Source organism: Equus quagga, chromosome 11 (assembly GCF_021613505.1).
Source record: "Equus quagga isolate Etosha38 chromosome 11, UCLA_HA_Equagga_1.0, whole genome shotgun sequence".
In the NCBI taxonomy this organism is placed as follows: Eukaryota; Metazoa; Chordata; class Mammalia; order Perissodactyla; family Equidae; genus Equus; species Equus quagga.
This window is the reverse complement of record NC_060277.1, coordinates 4,033,802-4,051,281: the sequence shown is the minus strand read 5'-3', so window position 1 is coordinate 4,051,281 and position 17,480 is coordinate 4,033,802. Positions and strand designations below refer to the sequence as shown.

Below are 17,480 nucleotides of genomic sequence, written 5' to 3'. Positions count from 1 at the left end.
TATCTATCCATCATCTATATCCATCCACTCATCACCTATCTATCCATTATCTATCTACCTATCATCTACCTACCTACCTACCATCTAGCTATCTATCTATCTATATCTATCATCTATCCATCTATCTCTGTCCATCTACCCATCATCTACCTACCTATCATCTAGTTATCTATCCACCACCTATATCTATCCATCATCCATCTCTGTCTGTCCATCTACCCATCATCTACCTACCTATCATCTAGCAATCTATCTACTACCCATACCTATCCATCATCCTTCTACCTCTATCTATTCATCTACCCATCATCTATCTACCTACCTACCTGTCATCTAGCTATCTATCCACCACCCATACCTATCCATCATCCTTCTATCTCTATCTGTTCATCTACCCATCGTCTATCTACCTACCTATCATCTAGCTATCTATCCAGTACCTGTATCTATCCATCATCTATCTATATCTGTCCATCTACCTATTATCTATCTACCTACCTACCTATCATCTATCTATTCACCATCTATCTGTATCTATCCATCTTCTGTATCTATCCATTTACCCATCTATCCATTATCTATCTACCTATCATCTATCCACCATCTATCTGTCCATCATCCATCCACTATCTGCGTAGCTATCCATCCATCATCCATCCATCCATCCGTCCATCCTCCATCATCTCCTCTCTCTCTATTTTAGGACTAGGACTAGAATTCCTGAATGAGAGCTTTAGCACGACCAAGTAAATGAACGCGTTTATTTTAACTGAAAAGGCGAAGTAGGGCTTTTTCAGACAGAAAACGTCTAAGTTAGACTTAGAAAGTACATTTAGTTCTTCAGGACTAGCTTTGCTGATGATTTTCAAGCGGTGGACCTTTTCTAGAAGTTGAAGGAGCTATGGAGAAAGTCCTAAGGTTTTGACAGAAAAAAAAATTAAAGTCCATTTATATGTGCTCCAGAAACTACTACTCATGTTGAGATATCGGCTAGAAACGTACAAGGGACACACGGGTTTTTTTGAAATCTTTTTAAGCGATTCTCCAGCCAAAAAGTCTCGCCCAAGAGTCCGCCCCGCCCCCACCCCGCCGAGCGCGCGGGCAGGACGCGCCCCACCCGGGACCGGAAGGAGGCCGGGAAAACGGGGGAAGGGGCGGGCCAAGGGAGCAGCGAGAGCCGGAAGTGGGCGGCCAGCGCGGAGCCCGGGACGGCCGGCCTGGCGGCGCTCTAGCCCCCGCGCGCCGTCTCTATGCCCCGCCGCGTCTCGTCTATTTATTGTCGCGGGGAAGCGGCGGCCGCCGGGGACCCGGAACAACAAAGCGCGGAGCCCGCAGCTCGAGCCGCGGGGGCTCCTAGCAACGGGCCGGGCGGGAGTTCCATGGAGACTGGGGAGCGCGCCCGCCTCATCATCATCCTCGTCCTCCAGCTTCTCCTTCGCGTCCGCCGCAACCGGCAGCAGCGCTGCCGCCGCGTCCTCTGCCGCCGCCCCCTCTTCCCACGGTAACCCCCGGGGACCGCGGGCGGGGCGCGGGGCGGCAGGCCGGGGATGTGGGGGCGCTCGCTGGGGATAACGGCGGTGGCGGGCGCCCCCCGGCGCGGGGCCTGCGGGGTGCGGGGGCAGGAGAGGGGGCGTCTGGGGACGGCGGGAGGACGCAGAACCGCCTCTGTCCCGGGAGCCCACCCCCAGGGAGGAGGCGTGCAAGGATGCTGGGGGGTCCCCGCGCCCCCGGAACTTCCCGCGGCGCCTGCTGCGGCTGGAGGGCCCCGAGTAGCGCCTCGCCCGGTCCCGGCCAGCCCGCCCGCCGGCAGCCCCGCTTCGTTTTCCTATTATTGTCATCACCCACGGTTGGGCTTGTAGGAGGAAGGATCTGGAACCGAGGAGGATGAAATGGATTGTGTGGGTCGGGCTAAGCAGGGATGCGAGGCTGGACGAGCGCTTAATCACAGCCAGCAAGAGCCCCGAAAGTGCATTTAAGGGGGAACGAAGGCGTTGAGAACTCTCCCCTTCCGCCGAGACGTGCGTCCGCGGGCGCTGCCAGGGTGCTCACCGCGCCCGGGCTCAGGCTGCAGCCAATCCACAGCTGGGAGCCCTCTGACTGCATCTGTCACCTGCAGTTCCAAAGCGACACTGGCGGCGAACCAGCGTGGGCTTGTGTCTTTAGGGTTAGGGACGGTGCTTTAAAACTGGCTCAAGAAAAGGAAAGGAACCAAGCTTGGTGTGTTTTTTGTTTTTTGGTGAAGAAACAATGACAGGTTCCTTGGAGAAATTGAAAAAGAGAAATAGAAGAAGAGAAATAGAAGAAGGTTCGGCGCTCTCAGCATCATCTGCAGTCTCTTTGAAAGTTTGAGAAAATGGCAGTTCCTTCGAGAAGGGGCGTTTTTTTCCCTATCTGCTTTAAAGGATTGTTCACAGTTTGAGATGGCCAGTTAAATACTCTTCAGTTTAAGCTCTCTCTTTAAGCCTTACATCACTAACTACTTAATGGCTTTATACTGTCCAAAACCATTCTAGGTCAGTAAATGAGGTTTTCCTGTGGCATTCTGAAAAGGCCACATACAGATACCACAGTAATACCATTTTTGTGTCCAGTGGGAACAAAGCTCTCTCTATATAATTGGAGATTAAAGATGAAAATAAAACTAATAAATCACAGAAGCAATTATGTCAACCACAGCTTCTGTCTGTCCCCCACCTTTTTCTCTAAGCCTGGCTTGTGCTAAACAAAAAGGTGTCGTCCTTATCTCCAGCCCCCTCTTCTCATATTCTCTGCCCTCAGAATCAGTCTCAGAGACTGTCATGATCTGCTACTGTGTGCTCCTGGTTGGTTGATTGGTGCTGGAATACAGTGTTTAATTCAGACATTTTCATGGAATTGAGGTTCAGTCTCTCTTGTTAAGGGAGTTTCACGTATGTGCAAAGAGGTGGGCAGATTCCTTTAACAAAGATGGGAAATGTAAGCATTGGGATACTTAAAAGTGCAATTTAAGACTCTCGGAAGAAAAACCCAGTATTGTCCTCTTTGGGTTAATGTATCAAGGCCTGTTGCTTAATCTTTTCATATAGTTGTTCTTGTGTGAAGGATACATTGACGGCTGACCGCGCTTGAGGCTGCTGGATGTTGAGTGCCAGGGTTCTGATAGTGCCTCTGAGACTTAGTGAATTCCCTCCATCTCAGCGCTGCCGACAGACTCACTTGGCCTTGACCTTCTTTGTTGTTGCCACTATCCCTTCTGTGTTGGAGTGGGGGTCGGGACGTAGCTTCCGCCTTTATTAACAATCCAGTTTCTGCTGTCCCTGCTCTCTGCTCCAACCCTCGCGCCATTTGGTGTTGTCTTAGTTCCTCCCCTCACTTAATCAGGTCCCAGTCAAAAATGATTTTATATGCTCTGAGTGTTATTTCTGTTTCTTACGGAGTTTTCCAGTCCCTATGTCTTTGGCCTGTGTGTTCTTTGCATTAGTGCTATGTTGTCTGTTGCATTTTCCTTCTGTGTCCCTCTCCTTTATTGGAGAACTGGAGTGGTCCTCTCGGATGTTCTGTGCTCATTCTGAGTGACTGTTGGTTGTGCAGGGCAATGTGTAAGAGCCTTTCTCAAAAGACTGTGTAGCAATAAGGCATGTAAAAATATTTGGACTTTTCAGAATAAAAGGTATTTGACGTCCAAGTGGTAATAATGTAATTGTAGACATAGTCACATTTTTAAAGATAAGAGTATTGTAGAGCCTGCTTATTGTGTTTTTAATTGAACATTAGATTTTCGTAATTCTTATTCAGAAAAACTTTTCTTAACATCAGTTGTTTCTGATCATTTTGCATCTGAATATTTGACTGAAATTACCTTTTGCCATATTTGAGGGAACAATTTAAGTGATTCCCACAAAGTTTTATGCATTTGGAAAATTGTCATATCAAAATTTTTGTGGATGTATACACATATAGAATGTGTGGAATTTGCTCGAGAGTAGAACGAATAGATATGAAATAGACAACTGAATATTTTTGGAGAATGTTATTTCTAACCATGGATGTGGCACACTGAAAATCAGCATATCTTGTATAACTTAGTTGAGTGGATGTCCGTGCTGTTTTTAGGTGAAGAAGGCCCAGAATACCTAGTGATTGATTTCCTTCTGTTGCGTCATAGACCATGTGATGAAATTATTATTGCTCTGAAAAATAAAGTTTAAATTTATTTTAGAAGAATTTGTAGTAGAATGTTTCCATAATGTCTCTGAATCAAAACTTGTAGCGCTTTGAAAATTTGGCTTATTGTGGCATTTGAACTAATCGAGATTTCCTGAAATTTACACCCATATTTGTTGCACCTTTTATATGCCTGGTGCCACGTCAAGTGTGCAAAGCTGTAGGAAAAATGTTTGTCTTCAGGTCCTTTCTGTGCACTTGTACGTGGCGGAGAAATGACATGCATTGATACCAAAACAGGACAGACACACATGTGAATCTTAAATCCTTTATTACATACTGCCTGGTGCTATAGCTGTCGTGTACGGATTTCGTCATGCCTGCTAATTAGAAGTTTCTTGAGGATGGGGACCGTGAGTTGCCATCATATTGTATGTTTGTGTTATGTGCACATGTGTGTGCATTTTGAAGATTAGCATGTTAATAGGAGGATGTATGTTTTATTTTCTTTCACTTTAGGGACTTACCTAGTGGATGAAGGGAACCTTAGGTATCTAGTCTAATGAGGAATCTAATTCTTGATGCCTAAAATGTCAACTTTTTATATTGGCTGCAAGTTATAAGCAGCACAAATTTCTCAGACATGATGAGGGCTTTTTTTAACCAATTCAAACAATAAAAGTAGTGGTTTGCCGCCTTGAGTAGGTTCAGTATGGACTCTTGTCCCACGACTGCCACTTTAGGAAATTTCAGAAGGGCAGAGGATGTCTGCATAGCTGAGGTCTTTCCAGGCCATGTAGGCTAATTCAATTTTTGTATTGTGACACAACCAACCTTTTATTTAGAAGAGAGATGGAGTGTGTTTGTATAGATGTGAAAAAGCAGGATTCCAGAAGTGTGTTATTAGTGGAAAGGAATCAGGTCTTATCAGAAACTGTACTCATCTGGTCTTATCTTGTGACTAAAGGGTGATAAAATTCAGTTTGGTTTAAATGGCTGGTTTTGTGCTGGGAAGCATGCTGCTGGGGATCCCATTAAATGTTTAAAACACACTAAGGTGAATTCTGGGACAGTGCAAACCTGCCTTCCTGTGGGAGTCCATAATGAAACTTTAAAATTTCACCCAAAAATGCGGCATAGAAGTTTGGCTGGCGCCTCTGACCGGGCCGTGTGCATCCATCCGGAAAGAATAGTGAAAATCGGATTGTGTGTTAAGGGAAGAGTTTTCTCACGACACATGTGAGAGACGTAGTGCTTCAGTTGTGTTTCGCACCGTGGACATCTGTCTAGAGACCCTGGTCTGTGGTCTGTTTTTGTTTCTTAACTCACTAGGTGAGAACGTACATCTTAAAAGAAGTACAAATTTGTTTTCGTTAGTCAAGTGGTTCCAAAGAATCAGGCATTAACCTTCTTCCTCCTGATAAATTGCAAGTATTTTCTTTGTGAGACAGAACGGTTTTGATCAAAATCAGCTGCACTTTCTTGGAATTGGGGTTAGTCTAGGGCTGGTGGGTGTGGACTGGCTCCAGGCTGCCTGTGTTCAGCGTGGTGCCTCTGGGGCTTATTAGCAGTATGGCCTCAAACAAGTGACTTCGTTGCCCTGAGCCTGGTATTGTTATGGTACATTGGCACGTAACGTCCCATGGAGTTGCTGTGAGAATTCAGTGTCCGCACTTAGAGCAGCGCTCCGTGTAGTTAAGAGCTAGAAAAACAGTAGCTGGTGCTGGCGGCAGTGGCCTAGGGCGGGCATTGAAGGCCACCCTTAAACCACTTGAATACTTTGTTTCTCGTGTTTAGGGACTTCTCTTAAAGCACTGACATTCTTTCTGATCGCTGAAGATTGGAATAATCTCTTCGGTTAGGTTTTGGGAGGGGAAGCACTCTTGTCTTAATTTTGAATTGTCACACAGGCATGGTTATCACTTATGACAGATGGACTAAGTAAAAGGAGCCGTCTCTGATTCTTGGAAAAGGAAGGCCAACAAAGCGTGGTCTGGCACGGTGTGGCCGCTGTTAGAAGGCTGTTTCCCTGTGGCCCTGACTGCTTGTTTAGCTGTGTGGGGCTTCTGAACAAGAAGAGTAGACTGGTTTCACTTCGCAGAATTGGTCTTTCTTTAGAAGACACTATTTTTTACTTGTATGACCTTAAAGGTGGTAAACTTGAAACTCGGTGTCATTGTTAAGCCATTTAACTTGAGTTTTCTGTGTCACTATAAATGTTCTACATAGCAGCTTTCTTGTAATTTTAGAAGTAGCTGAAACTGCTGCTCTGCTCCAGTGACTCAGGAGCTCAGGAGTGGGGACAGGAGATGGCAGAGTTCTTTGTTGATGGTGAAGCCAGCGCTGAATCCTGGGGCTTCCTCATCAGGGCAGGCGCACCATGATTACAGCTCTATGTGGGCTGCTGGGGAGATGGCTGGCTTTGTGAAGTTAGGTCCAAATGTTTCCGTTTAGTTGTATGGATATTTGAAACTGCTGACTGGAAAACAAATATTTCTGCTTAAACACAGTTGCAACCTGTTCTTTCATATTTTGGCCAATATCTAGGTTTTGGTTTTTAGTTGAAATATATTTTCGTAAAATATATAGGTTTACATAAAATGTATTATTTTTTATCCTCATTAATTTTTTTTTTGCTGAGGAAGGTTCACCCTGAGCTAACATCTGTGCCAGTCTTCCTGTTTTTTAGTATGTGGGCCACCAGCACAGCATGGCCACTAACAGAGTGGTGTAGGTCCACGCCCGGGAACCGAACCCAGGCTGCTGAAGCAGAGCGCGCTGAGCTTGACTGCTAGACCTCCGGGGCTGGCCCTAAAATGTATTATTAAGAGTATATTTTGCTTTAAATGTGCAAGGGTAAAGTTTTATAATTCCTTCTTCCATATCGTACTGGTTTTGCTTATTTGTTTTGGTTGGTTTTTATAACTGCCCCCTCACACTCGCACATACACACACACACTGAAGAGACTGGCAAGTATGCTTGTCTTTAGAGGTGTGGCTTTTGGGTTCCTGTTTAAAGAGTGAAGTCTAGTTGATACTGTTGATCGAGTTGAGTAATGATTATGTTGGCCAGAATAGATTTAGTATTGACAGAACATTGTTAATGTTATTTTCATAGCCATCGTGGATTCTGGATCTAAGGATCATTGAAATAAGTGAGGAAGTGATCATGGCTATTTCATATCCATAGCTCCTTTAGTTTGAGATAATCCGAGGGCTGTACTGGGAGATTTTTAGGAAAACAGGTCTCCAAGCAGTCAGTACTATTGTCCAGAGTAAAACCTGCCTGATTCGAGGTGAAGGTCTGTCCACCACATTGTTAATGTTTCCTGGGTATCCTTTCCACCCCTTTCGCAGGGACAGATGTTGCTGTCTTTCAGACGTGAAGATGATAAAGCCAATGTGTAACCCAAAGGTACAAATATGAGGAAGAGTGTTTGCTTTATGACCATGGTCAGCGTTTATAGAACCCATCACTGTTTGAACCCCAGCTAAGATTCATGGTGGACCTGAAGCTTTTGTGGAACAAGATATTCTTTTGAATTCGCCAGATACTTTTTCTGAGCCTCAAAGCCTTTCTGCTCTCACCTGCTGCGGCCACAGTGAGCTCTGGGGCTCCAGTTATTCGTGCGCCTGTGCACCCAGCGAGGAGCAGTGAGCATCCCTCACTGCCCGTGGGTTGGCCACGTCCCAGGAGCTCTGCTGGTGGCCGGGTAGGGTGGCTGCAGGAGGCACAACCGTGTGGAAGGCACAGTCACCAACTCATTAGACCTCCCTCAACACGATCTTGGTGTGCTCATCTCTAAGGACACTAGATTTCTTAACCCAGTTATCTACTCTTTTTTGGTGAGGGCGGTGACCTGAGGTAAGGGATGTCACGTGCCTCAACAGTTCACAACTGATAAAAAGCTACATGAACAATACTTTGATCATCTTCTCAGCAGCGTGTTGCTAATGCCAATCTTTAGGTCAGTATAGCAGAGGAAATCTCTGGCTAGTAATCTTGAAAATTCTGATGCAAAACATAGTGCAAAGCTACCTGGATAATTGTTTTATTTGTCTGTACATTAAAAATGTGTGCCTTTTGGGGCCAGCTTCGTGGCACAGTGGTTAAGTTTGCATGTTCTGCTTTGGCAGCCCGGGGTTCGCCAGTTCGAATCCCAGGTGTGGACATGACACCACTTGACAAGGCATGCTGTGGTAGGCATCCCACGTATAAAGTAGAAGAAGATGGGCACAGTTGTTAGCTCAGGGCCAGTCTTCCTCAGCAAAAAGAAGAGGATTGGCAGCAGTTAGCTCAGGGCTAATCTTCCTCAAAAAAAAAAAAAAAAGTGTGCCTTTTGGGCCAGCCCCAGTGGCCTAGTGGTTAAGTTAGGCTCGCTCTGCTTCAGCAGCCGGGGTTCAGTTCCCAGGAGCAGACCTACACCACTCATCTGTCAGTGGTCATGCTGCTGTGGTAGCTCACATAGAAGAGGACAAAGGCATGTCATTTAATTTACTCTTTGTAGGCTTTTTGTTTTGGGCTTGTTAAATTGGAAGAGTTTCAAATGTCTGAAAGTATATTAACTTAATCTGTCTTGTATTGTGTCCTCACTCTCCAGCTCTGTTTAATTGGGTGGCTGATAGGCTGAAAGTAATCAACAGGGTAGCCAGTCTATAGCCAGCTCTCCTGGAGTTACTTAGGAGATGGATGTGTTAGGGCCCTTGGGCGTGAAATGAAGAGCAGAACCGTTAGAGGACGGGCCAGGGGATATGTGTCAAAGGTCTTGAGGGACTATAGTATGTTTTAATTAAAATCATTCTTTCTTTACCTCAGAAATGATTCTATTTCTGTATTTGTAAAAGTTCCTGGAACACAGTTGCCCTTCAGGATTTGGGGTCTGAACCAGAGCCAGGAAGAACTTGCTGGATGCAGGAGCACTAAGCCGGATATACCAGAGTGTCAAGTAAGGAAATCGTAGGATGCTGTCCGAGAACTTGAGTGGTTTGGGGCTACTAAGATTCTTATTATTGTAGTGAAAAATGTCTACTCTTCCCACTTGTTCCCCAACTCCACAATTCTTTCTTTTCAGTTGTTCTTAAAATATTCATTTAATTCAGCAACTATTTATTGAGTAGATGACCAAGTGCCAGCTACTAAGCCGAGTTCTGCGGACACAGCTGCACGTTAGACGGTTCTCTGAAGGAGCTCGGTGCTGCGGGCCGTGGGTGGTGGTGATGCAGTCAGTGCCTTTGTGTTTGCTGTGCCCTCTGCTTGGGGTCTCTTCTCTCAGGGTTTCATATGACTGGCTCCTCCTTGTCCTTCAAGATCTCATTTTAGGAATAGTTTCTCATCTCTGAGGAAGTTAAGAGGCCTTCCTGGACTGTTCCTCCCAAAGTTTGTCCTGTGTCATCTTATTTCCTTTGTAACATAGGTCACATTCTCATTGTTTTGGTTGCTTGTGTCTCTGTCTGTTTCTTTCGCTGAAACCAACTGCGGGAACGGTCCTTACCGGCCGTTCTGTTTGGAGCTGCGTCCCCAGCATCTGGCCACAGTGTGTGGCTCGCGTCAGTTGCACGCTAAATGAGTGCACTTGTGAGTGTTAGCTGAAGGGGGAAGGGCATCCTAGGCAGATACGAATCAGGAAAGGGGCTGCGCTCGCAAGAGGAATGGGACAAAGTGGAGACTGTTACAGGTGTGTTGGAAGGGGAAGATTCAGTTACACAAGGTGAATTGGAGGCATGAAGAGCACTGCATTCCAAGCCAAGAAAGTCAGATGCTGTTTAATCTGTGTGAGAGAGCCAAGAGGGTTTTCTTTAAGCGGGGGTGTGGCACAATTAGGGAGATAATTCTGGAAGCTTATTTGCTAAATGGACTAGATTGTGGAGACTGCAAGCGGAGTTCCATTAGAAGGCGGTAGCTGTAATGACAAGAGAAACACAAAAAACACGGATGCTTTGGATGCAGAAGAGAAACTGGATGAGAAGTTAACTGGGTATAGCAGAAGAAGAAGAGATGAGGGGTGGTTCTGAAATTTCTCATCAGGTGTGTGAGTGTTGGATGCTGGCTCTGCTCTAAAATTAAGACTCAAGGGACGGCAAGTATTTCTGAGGGGATTCATTAATTTTATCTGTATTGGTCTGATTTAATGAATGGGCCTAACAGACCTAGCTTGGACTGTGGATTCAGGGCTCGGGGAGGTCAGGATTGATGGAGGAGCCAGAAATCGCAGACGGCAGTTGAAACCTGGGAGGCTTTGAGGAAAACAGGGTTTAAGGCAGTGGGTCATGACCTTCAAGGGTCTTAAGCTCCTTTGAGAATAGGAAGAAAGCACTGATTCTTCAGGTGCGCATCCCGAACTGTGTCTAAGTTTCAGGGCTTCCTCACTCTGGGGCCTCTTGCCAAGCTTTGCAGGCACTGTCATGGACTTCAGTGAAGAGTTTCTCATTTCAGGAGCAGAGAAGGGTCGAGACGGGAGGAGAACCCAGGAAAGGTGCCTCCGAAGGCAAGGCTGGGGTGGTGAGTGAGGTTTGAGAATCAGGGTTCCCAGTGCGTTATACTCTAGAGAGGTTCTGGAGGAGGGCTTTCCTCTGTGACAGTGGATTCAGCAAGAAGCCGTTCGTTTGTGACATTTCCTCCCATGCAGAAGCAGAAGGCAGGTGGTGAGGGTTTTGTGCATGAGTCCAAGTTAAGGAAACAATGCATCGTAAACAGAGTGCAGAAGTCTTGATGTTCTCTGTGATAAACAGCCCTGAGAGGAGAATATAGCCCATTTGAAGGACCTCCTGGAAGGGAAGTTCCATTATTTTGATAAGCTATTGTGGCGCTTCAGCCCAGTGGTTCTTAACTGGCTGCTCGTTAGCTATTGCTTGGAAATGTTTTAAAAATTAGGTCCCCACGAAGGTTAGTTAATCAATATCTCGGGGGTTGAGCCTCTTCATAGTTTTTATTTTGTTTTGTTTTCTCTTTTTCTTAATAATTAAGAACCAGTGTTCCAATCAGAAAACATCCTTATCACTCTTGTGTGTTCTACATGAGAACCCTTTCTTTTACTTGTGTATTATTATCTAATTACTCGGTTGACTGTTGTCCCAGTCTTAAATCAGTGGCCTTTAGTCTTTCTCACAGACCTGAGTTTCCAATTTAAACAATTGTATGGCTTTCTTCTGACCTTTATCCACGTTCTCCATAATTATCTTTTTTGAGTGACACAGCCCTAATCAATTAAAACTCTGACTAGTTCTGGGTAAACAAGAACTTCTTAATGATGCTTTCATGTGGGGGAGTATTCATTCCGTAATCTTGTTTGCTTTTATTTAAGTATGTTCCATTTTTTTACTAAGTAATAAAAACTATTTTTTAACTAGAAAAGTTGGAACTCTGTACACAGTTTTTCAGGTAGCTAATTTCATAATTTTACCTTCCTTTTCTTAAATGGCAGTCAGTCGTGCGTGACGTCATCGACCTTGAACAGATTGCCTCCAGTGGAGCGGACGTTCTCTGTGAGGGTAACCTGGAAGGGCAGTGGAAAGGGAGCTGTCGGAATAGGAACCCTCAGCTGTGTGTCCTCCCCTCGCGGCCCTTTCTCTTGACTTCTCGATGAACTGCCAGTGGTTCACAGCTGAACCCTGCATTCACACCCTTGAAAGAAAAACTGCAATACAGAGAATTTGAACTTGATGCGTGCCAACCCTGACACCAGCCAGAAGCTGAAAGAGCGTTTATTCGGTTTGTTAACTGCCTAGTGAATTAACATTTATACTTGCAAAGAAAATAATGATCTTTTAAAAATTATGCTGTTTTATTAGCATCAGCTAAATGGCTAAATTAGTCTCACAAATTGTAGTTGCTTATTTTGTGAGTAATTTAGGACAAATACCATGATTCTCTATAAAGATTCTTTATAAAGAGAGTCTATATAAAGAGATAATAACCCTCTTGGTTTTTAAATGATAGCCATAACATGGGAAAACAGGAACACATGTAAGACTTGCTGGGGAAAACTGATGCCTTATGCTTGAAATGAACATGCTCAATGTACACTTCTATGAAAGGAACATGATAACAGTTTTGTTGCAGTTGAATATCCAGATCTGTTGTACTTCTTCTCGTTTTCCTGTTGTTGCAGGTACCTGGCTAAGTAAAAGTTAGCGAAATATCTATTTTGTAACAGGTAATAGACGTGGTCAGACTCTTCTTCCCTGTCTCTTGCTAGTCCTCTTCTTCCCCTGAACTGCTCCCCTCAGAAAACCCTCCACAATCAACTCCTGCTAGATGTTTTGGTTTGAAATGGTTTTGTTATTATTGGGGATTTTTTTCTAATTCACTGTTAAATTTAGTTATTCTTTTTTAATACTACTTTCATTTACCAGATACATCAGAATTGTATTCTTTATTTTTACCTCTTGCTTTTAGACTCGAAGGAACATGATCTGTTTTTGTGTTCCAAAGTTGAGGACCACAAGGAATAACTGGAAATCCTCTCCGTTTTTGGGCTTTTCTCTCTCCGTGGAAGAGGGAGAAAGGAGATGACAGTAGGAGCAGGGAGAGCAGCTCAGGCCGGATGCTGCCTGTGAAGTGCTGTGCCAGGGCTTTGCGTGGCATTTCAGTCTCCACAGCACGCAGACAGAGCCTGCTGCTACCTGCCTTACCTGCAGATGAGGACCGTGAGGCACAGAGGCGTTCAGTAACTCACCCAAGGTCACACGGCCGATGGGCGGGGGCGTCTAGATTAACCCAAGTCGTCTGCTCCAGAGGCTGAGTGTGCGTGTAGATACTGCTTTTTAATAATCTCAGGCTAACAGTTAAGCTCTTGCAGACATTTTATTGAATGTTTAGTGCCTTGGGAACTATGCCAAGGCTTGGGTACAGAAATAAGTAAGATTTGATCATGCATCTGAGGAGCTTAATGTCTACCCAGGAGGCGTATATAACCAGGAAGTTTCCTGTAGCGTGCTGTGTGTAGCAGGGCGGCAGCGGGGCTCAGAGTAGGGGCGCTCTTGCTCAGTCTTGGGGTTGGGGTTCGGATGTCTTAGTGCCTTTGATTTCATATTTTACTGTCATGGCTGTGAGTACCTTCTGTACTGAGGTTTCCGAGTTTTTACCTCCAGTCTAGACCTGGCCCTGTCCTGGGCGGTGACTCTTGTCTGAGCCTCTGCTCTGGGTTTCCTCCCAGGGCCTCACAGGTTCCTTCAGCTCAGCACATCCACAGCAGAATCCTTACCCTCCTCCTCTCCAGTCTCTGCTGCAAACCTGCCCTCCCTCCCGTGTCCTGCCCCAGTAAATCGTACCTTAGGCCACAGACCTGGAGTCTTCCTCCGTCTCCCCTCTGCTCTTCCCCATGTCAGTCACAAAGCTCTGTCCACTCTGTCTCCTGAAGTGTCTCCCTCTGTCTCCATCTTTCCATGTTCATCCGCCCTGGCCCGCACTGCTGTCGTCTCTCACCAGCCCTGCCACACTCGGCCCTGAGTGTCCTGCCCATTCTTCCAGTCCATTCTCCTGTTACAGAAGTGGCAGTGATAGATTTAAAAAGCAAGTACATCGTGTCATCTCTTGCTTCTCTTGCTCTTGGGATGAATATGAAACTCCCTAACGTGCCCTGGACCACGTGCTTTGAGCCCCCCGTGCATCTGCAGCCTCGTCTCGTGCCCTTTTCCGTTCACTCTCTCCACTCTGACCATGCGGGCCCTTATTCAGGCCTGAACAGTTCGTGCTCTGACCTCACATCAGAGCTGAAAGCACCTGCTGTCCCCCGCCAGCTCTTGTTCACTGCTGGACCCCCATCTCTAGGGCGGGGCCTAACACTTAGATTTCCAATTCATTGTCACAGAATTGACTGGCTGAGGGTGGCGCTGAGCTGTAGAACAAGGCGGAGTGAGCCAGGTGTAGGAGCAGGGGATAGATCATTTTAGCAGGAGGAACAGCAGAAGAGGCAAAAGGCCAATATTCTTTATAGAGAAAAGCTTTTATAAATCGGTAAGATATCTCAGAAGGAAAATGAACAAAGAATATGACAGTTAACATAGAATAAATACAGGTAGTTAGTAATATTTGAAAAGTTCATTTTCATTAGTATTCAAGGAAAATCAGTTAATTCAATTTTGTTCTTTTTCATATCTCAGGTTGTCAAGATTTTTAACAAAGTCCTTTGTTGACTAGATACAACAGCATATGATCCCAATCTGGATTAATATGCACGTTTTAGCAGCCTCAAAACGTGTGCCTATCAAAGCACAGAAAAAACTTAGTAATTATCGCTGTGGTAGGAGTGTGGGTGAATTTTTTTTCCTTGAGTATTTCTCATGTAGTCAGAAAATGATGTGCTGTCTTCTTTAAAAATCATACATTAAGATCGTTTATTTGAAATAATAAGAAATCTATTTAAAATAAATATTGCTTTTTCATGATATGGAATCGATACTCCAAATTTCTCAACTTTGAATCCCCAAATTTCAAGCTGTGTTCGGTAAAATACACTTTTTTCTCTTGTTGTCTGTGATAGTGCAGTGGTTAAGATTAATAGTCTGTGAGCATTGACTAACATGGCATTACTTGAATAGAGCATGTTATAATTGTGACGTGCTCGTTAGTCTTTCCAAACAGTCATGTGGGGAGTGAGTGGTGGTGTCTGCATTTCACAAGTAAGGGGAGCCAGCCCACCATCACACAGCTCCCGTGAGGATCCGGGTCTGAACATCCAAGTTCCTTACTTTCTAAGTACTTTTTAGTACATGTTGAAGTAGTGAAATTATTAAGTAGGCTACTGTTTAAACGTTGTTAATAGGGGATAGGTATTAGATTATGTCTTTTTAAATTGCAAAACATTTTTTCAACTGGAACTTTTTCATGAGCATGTAAACCATTGACTTATCTTTCCTTAAGCACTCATTCAGAAAATCTGCATCATTTAAATCTTTCTTCCACCTTTTGGGCACCATTATAAATATTTTTATCAACTGAAGCATAAAATATACTCCTTCTTACCGTTTTTTTTTTAATAGATAGTTGCTGGCCACCCTCAGGGTTGTTAATTAATTTCCATAAAAACACAGTATTTTTGTAGTTCTCATAATATAGATTCTTTAATTCCTTTTGACGCAAGTTATTCACATGAACAACGTGCTTACAAGTCTTCAGAACTGATATTTGAGTCAGAGATAGGTGGAGACATATGTAATCAATATTATTTAACTGTGTGTTTGACTTAATGTAATGATGGTTTTGTACATCAGATACTTTCGCTTTTACTTAAGCATTTGCTAATATTTTATATAATTTGGGTGGTACAATATATAATCCTTTTCTTTGAAAAATACAAAGGCTTTTGTTGCCCGGCATACTGTTGATAAAATTTTCTTCATGTGGCTAGAATACAAAAATGCTGACACCGAGGACTGGCTCCTGAAGTCTAAGCTCTTGGGCCATGCACGGAACGTCCTCACGATCTGATGTCAGCCCGCCCCCCAGGGGACCGGTTTCGCGGGTTGGATCTGCCTGTGCTGTTGTCCTTGAGTGCGTCTAACTCCCGCTGCTGCTCCTTCGAACCCAAATGCACGTTGAAGGGAAGGTGGGCAGTTCAGAATTGGGATGTTGCTTTAACTGCACTAACATAATAGTTCTGCAATTAAAATAGAAAAATTCCGAAGTGTGTCTACCGTATGTCTTCACCTAGGATGTTAGAGTCCTGGGATTGGAGAATTGGATGGGGTATTAGAAACCATCTAGTCTCTTCTCCGCCCGAATGGATGGCTCCTTCTGCAGGGCCCTGACTGTTGGCTGAGTGGCCAGTCCTCCGCCCCCTTGTTGACACTCATCTTCTCTGCAGCCCACTGCTTTGCACGTCTTCGGGTTTGGGTGTGGTTTCATGGGATCCACTTCCATGTGACTTTACTGGGATCTTTCAGTTTCCTTTGTATTTATATATTTGAGAACAACTGTCATTCCTTTCTTCTGCTAAATATCCTGAGACTTTTCTCACACAGCTATTTTTATATCTCATACCATCTGACTTTCCTCTGGATAGCTGGATATCAGTGCCCTCTCTAAATGATAAGGTCAGGATATTCTACATGTTTCAATAGCAAAGAGGCTGTTACTACTTCCTTTGCTCTGGACACTCCTATCTAACCTGGGTTTCTGTGTTTTTTTAAGTAATATAATTAAAACGCTCTGTTGCCTCAGTGTGACCTGTTGTGAAGAAAAGTGTTTTTCTTCACAGCTTTTAAAAACTAGGATGGAAATTTTCAGACAGAAACATAGGGAGGGTAGTATAATGAGCACCCATATATCTATCACCCACATTTAACAATTGTTAGGAGATAAAGCAATAATATGGCACTTTTTGTCTTAAAATACAGTTATTCCTACTATCCAAATCTATTCTGTACCTCAGAATAGATTGTCCACATTTGTTTGTTCCTGTGGCAAGATTCCAGATATTGAGGGAGTCATCTGAAACTTCCTCCAAACCTGGTTGTTACTGAGTTCAGATAGTGAAAGATACCTGTATTTAATTTAATTTATTTCTTTCCTCCCCAGAGCTCCAGGACATGGTTGTATATCCTAGTTGTAAGTCCTTCTGTGTGAGCTGCCACCACAGTATGGCAGCTGATGACGCGGCCGGGCGGGGGGCGGGGGGGGGGGGGGGGGTGTGTGTTCCACAACTGGGAAGCGAACCCAGGCCGGTGAAGCAGAGGGCGTGGAACTTGACCCACTAGGCCATCAGGGCTGGCTCCAGATACCTGTGTTTTAAAGTAAATTAGAGACGTGACATTTCTCCCTGAATGTTTCCATATGCATGTCTAAAAAGCATGTTTGTCTACTTAACCACTCTCTTATTTCACCTGACAAAGTAACACTAATTGCCTAATCTCATCTGTCACTGAGATCCATACTCAGATTTCCCTCAAATGCCTCTTGCAGCTGTTTTTTTCATACCAGGATCTAATCAAGGACAGTAACACGCAAGTTTGTTGTTCATTTTGATAAAAATGTGAGCTTTACGTTTATCAGCATTAAATTTTATTTTATTGATGTTGCCTCATTAGGCTAGCCCAGAAATCAGCAAACTTTTTCTCAAAGGACCAGATAGTAACTATTTGAGGCTGTGGGTCATTTGGTCTTTGTCACACCTGCTCTGCTGTGCCGCCTAGGTGAACACGCGAGCATGGCTATGTTCCAGTAAGGCTGTTTTTACAAATCAGGTGCCGGCCCATTGGCTGTAGCCTGCTGACCTCTGCCTAACCTATTATAATCTCGATTTTTTCCATCTCTTATTTGACCATTCTCAAGTTTTGCATCGATTCATTCAATAATACTATTTGGTTATGGTACTCAACTACCTGTGACTCCATCAGAC

General features: G+C 44.4%; 2 protein-coding genes across 2 annotated transcripts in view; one reads left to right on the top strand and one right to left on the bottom strand.

The window, feature by feature from the left end:
- Positions 1-1,229: 1,229 nt before the first annotated feature.
- Positions 1,230-17,480, top strand: part of TBPL1 (TATA-box binding protein like 1) — a 29,460-nt gene continuing 13,209 nt past the window's right edge. Inside the window, exon 1 of the mRNA XM_046675577.1 lies at positions 1,230-1,501. The gene's annotated coding sequence lies outside the window, so the exon portion shown is untranslated. The remainder of the gene's footprint in view (positions 1,502-17,480) is intronic.
- SLC2A12 (solute carrier family 2 member 12) overlaps positions 12,951-17,480 on the bottom strand; it is a 77,460-nt gene continuing 72,930 nt past the window's right edge. Inside the window, exon 6 of the transcript XR_006890613.1 lies at positions 12,951-16,863. The gene's annotated coding sequence lies outside the window, so the exon portion shown is untranslated. The remainder of the gene's footprint in view (positions 16,864-17,480) is intronic.